A 4,777-nucleotide genomic window follows, 5' to 3' on the forward strand; every position below is an offset into this window, starting at 1 on the left:
AATTTCAGACACTTTCTCCTAATATTACCTGGTCCCACACTGTAACTACACCAAGTGGCCCAATTACTAGCATCACTTAGGAGGTATTAAAAAATGCAGATTAAGGTGCCTGGGTGGCTTAGTTGGTTAAGCTTCTGACTTCAGCTCAGGTCTTGATCTCACAGCTTGTGAGTTGGAGTTTCGCGTCAGACTGTGCTGACAGCTCAGAGCCTGGAGCCTGCCTCAGATTCTGTTTCCATCTCTCTGCCCCTCTCCCCAACCCACCCCCTCTCTCAAATATCAATAAATATTTTTAAAAAATGCATGTCTTCCTTCCTCTTCACTTCCTTTGTGGATGTTTCTGATTCATTAGGATTGGACAGGGTTCCAGAAGCCATTGTTTCAAAAAAGCTGTTGGTGTTTCTGAAGAGGAACCAAATTTCCCATCTTCTTGCTTTAGGCCACCTGTTAGCCTGGCACCTTCACTCCTTGAGAAATGGAGTGGATAAAGCAAATTCTCTGACTTGTGTACCAAATGCTAGGATGGGCTGCTTTAATACTAATTTCTAGTATCTGCAATCATATTTGCAGGTGTTGCTAATGCAGACAAGAGAAAAACCTGAAAGGGTTATAGTTACATTAAATGGGAAGCCCATTCCTGGAACTGTTGTGCATAGGCTTCAGTCTTGAAGTAGCTCGAAATTTCTTCTTAGAGAAATCAAGTTGAGATACATGAATTGAAAGCTCTTCCTTCAATTAGGGATTCGTAAAAAGAGATCCGAGTCCGAGGTGTTTAAGGAGGCATGGAATGAAAGTATTCCAGGGGATAGGTACTAAGTGCTGCAACCTTAACTTACTGATTTTTAAAAATTTCCTTTTGAAAATCTATTTTCTTACTACCAAAGTAAATTTGGGAAAATAGAAAAATTATTTTTAAGTTGGAAAATTTTTTAAAAATCAAGGAGAAAAATATCACTGTCCTCACAATCATTCACCATTTTGTGGTATTCCCTTTCTGTTTTAAAATATGGATATCTAATATGTTTGCACTCATAGGTCTAACAGGAGAACAGGAGAAACCTAATGGAGGACCAGGGGGAGCAGAGGAGGGAGAGAGAGTTGGGGAGAGAAAGGGACGCAAAACTTGAGAGATTATTGAATGCTGAAAACGAACTGAAGGTTGAAGGGGAAGGGAGAGGGGTGAAAAGAGGTGGTGGTGATGGAGGAGGGCAACTGGCTGTTGTATGGAAACCAATTTGACAATAAACTATTTAAAAAAATAAAAAATAAAAATAATAAATAAAATATGGATATCTATATGTTGTTGTTAAAATGCATATATATATTAGCAAAAATTTAAGCCCAATAATTATGGGAGTTGCTCTAGTTCACACCATTGCTGTTTAAGACTTTGTTTCATTTATTTTTATTTTTTTAAGTTTATTTTTTTATTGAGAGAGAGTGAGCAAGTACAAGCGTGAAGGAGCAGAGAGAGAGAGAGAAAGAGAATGCCAAGCAGTCTCTACACTGTCAGCACAGAGCCTGACTTGGGGCTGCATCTCAGGAACCGTGCGATATCAATTGAATCAAGAGTCTGACACTTAACGGACTGAGCCACCCAAGTGTTTTAGCGGGAACAATGATCCAACTAAATTAAACAATATAGTAGCTACCATTTAAATGTTGCTTATAGTCGGCACTATGTGCTTGATAGAAGTTAAAGTTTTTATCCTCCAAAATAGTGATGTAAGTACTTTATTATTTCACACTTAATTGATAAAGAAAGGAAGTACAGAGGGTTTGAGTGAGTTTGTTGCTACTTTGTAGTGGACGCACTGTTGTTCTTCACAGCCATGAGGGCCCACTGGGGGATGAGAGGACAGGACGTGGATTTGAACTAGCAATTCCCTGAAACTCTTCTCTACTCCTGCACTTGTCTTAACATAAACATTTAAGTGGAAGAAATTAATTAGGTGCCCTTGAGGTTCCTTGAAGGCATGCTGTAGTGCTTAGTCCATAGACTAAGAACCATTAGTCTCCATGTTTCTATCAGGCTGAGTTTTTGCCTCAGTTTTTATTTTTTAAACACAACATTGATGAAAGAGAGGATTTCACGAATAACTAAAAGCTTACCTGAGGCACATTTCATTCTCCTTTTCTCAGTAAAATGGCTCTGATTTTTTCTTCAGATCTGAAAAGCGACTCTAAATTGGTCTCTCCAAAAGTCTTTGAGGCAAATTTCTAAAATCCTTGCAAACAATCCAAGAAAATCGCTCCATTTTCTTTCAGATTAATTTAACAGTTGGATACCTAGTTCTGATAAACAGTCTGTTTTAATTTAGGCTGTGAATTAAGGCAAGAAGAATCTCAGACCCTCCACCAGGGCTTGCTATTTTAGGACAGTCTCCTAAGCCTTTGTGCTGGTCATGAGAAGTTAACAAAGCTCATTCCCTGGGAAATCGGCCATCTTAATTGCTCAAGCTTCCGCTGAAGGATATCCGAAGTGACCAGACCCCAGAGGGATGGAGCCATAATTAAGAATGTTTATTGCCCTTCTTGTGTCCTCATTGTTCACTGACACACAGAAGCATCTCTGTTTTTAAGTATCATGTAATCAGTATCGAATTATTTTCTCTGGAAACCTTGACCCTCTTATTATTAAATCACATGCACACTGTTAAATGATCTGCAAGCTGTCCAGCGTGGTTTCATTTTTTACATTTCTCCGATGAGTGTATTTTCATTTTATAACAACAAACTTCTCCTAGGTCAAAGAAAGCATCCTCTCAAGGAGGTCAAAGCCCTTCCCTTCACATTCAATTTAATGAAGCAGGATAGGAAATCACTGTTTCTGAGCCATGGTTCCCAGCTCTCGGTGACAGGACAGCCCAGCACTCTTGAGTGATGGAAACCTCTAGGCTGACAGCTCCTGTTAGATAATTTCAGACACACAAAGGAAATGCACTTGTTTGGGGGCTGCTGTAGGGGCAGCTGGGCCTGGAGAGTCCAACAACAGCATAAAGATCACACTTGCCCAACTTCTGAATTTAAAAGTAAAATTAAAACAAAACAAAACAAAACAAAATAAAATAAATAATACAAAACAAAGAAAACCCAAAATAAAATAAAATTTAAAATAAAATAAAATAAAATAAAATAAAATAAAATAAAGACAAGGGGAAAACATCTGCCCAGAATCTGCTATAATCACTCTTACGAGCCTCAGACTCTCTAGAAATGTCAGTTCATCAGGTGATACTGCTAAGACCAGTATAGCATGAGAGAATGATAATGTGGGAAAATAAATAACAGTGAGAGTCTTATCCCTCTCGAGGTAAATCCCTGTCCATCTAAGATACAGAGATCCAGTTGTGGTTTGGGGTACATCTCGAGACATCTGGCCTAATGGGCCCTTGCTTTAGTCTCAGGTTTCTTCCAAATAGTTTATTTTATATCCTCAACATCTAGTTTTTCTCATTTTCAATACCTTGTATGGTTCTTCACACAGAGTTGATATTCAATGGATGATTTTAGAAAAGACATACAATCTGTTAAATTTGCCAGATACTTTAGAAAAGCTTTGATCTTCTCTTAGATCTCTCTCTCTTTTTTTCTTTTGTGGAAAACTTCCACAAGCAGTTTATACTGCATTTGAAAAAAAAAAGGATTTACTTTTATCTATTTTAGTATGGAATATTTCAGACATAAAAGAAGACAGAGAACAATATAATGAATATCCACATACCTACAAACAAGCTTTAAAGATATCTTAAAGTTTTGTCATGTTTACTTTAGAGAATTTTACAAAGAAGGAAAACATTGAAGATACAGTGAAGGCCCCACCCCTTCATGGTTCTGCCCTCCTCTCCACCCCCCTTCTGCAAAACCTGTATCTCTGCAGAGATTGATACATGTCATTCTTATACATGGCTTCTCGGTACATACTCCCACTTTTCACTGTATGGGCTGTTTATATTTTAGGATTTTATTTTACTATTTGGGAAATATATATTTTACTATGTACTTGTTTATGTATAAAATCATTGACAATACAGTATACATATAATTTTCAAATTTTCTCTTTTTACTCAATATTCTGCTTTTCAAATTTACTCATGCCTATTCCCCTGATTAAAGATCACTGCTTCTCCAACTCTGGTAAAGACTTTTTTCTGTTTTTAATTTTCAGTCTATTATGAGCCATCTGTCTAACTAAAATACAATAAAATGGATTATTAGAAAATACAATAAAACAAGAGTGTACTAAATACAAGTCGCACTTTTTATTATTATATTTAACAGTTACAAATTACTCTGTCGAGTTGCTATGAAAGTTTCTAAATGCTTGCTCTCAGCTTTGGTACTGTCTTGACACAGATTGGTGACGAAAGGTTTGTCAACTGATACTAGTCCATAGAATGTGTCGTGAGTAACATTACTCTAAATCATCTACTTTCACCACGATGTGTGTGTGTGTGTGTGTGTGTGTGTGTGTGTATGTGTGTGTGTATGTGTGTATATGTGTGTGTGTGTATATATATATATATATATATATATATATATATATATATATATTTGTCTGCAGTTGAACCATTTGTTTATTCATCATTCTTTCGGTAAATACTTGTTTCCAGTTTTTGCTATTGCACATAGTGCTACAATGAATATCCTGATTTATCACATCTCCTCGTACTGGAAGCATTGTGCCCAGAATGCAATTGTTTGGTCAGAAGAGATGATCATCTTCTTCCTTAGTAGTCTTAATACATTTTTGCTTGCATGTCCCTAGAAGAATTTT

Source organism: Suricata suricatta, chromosome 7, assembly GCF_006229205.1.
Source record: "Suricata suricatta isolate VVHF042 chromosome 7, meerkat_22Aug2017_6uvM2_HiC, whole genome shotgun sequence".
In the NCBI taxonomy this organism is placed as follows: Eukaryota; Metazoa; Chordata; class Mammalia; order Carnivora; family Herpestidae; genus Suricata; species Suricata suricatta.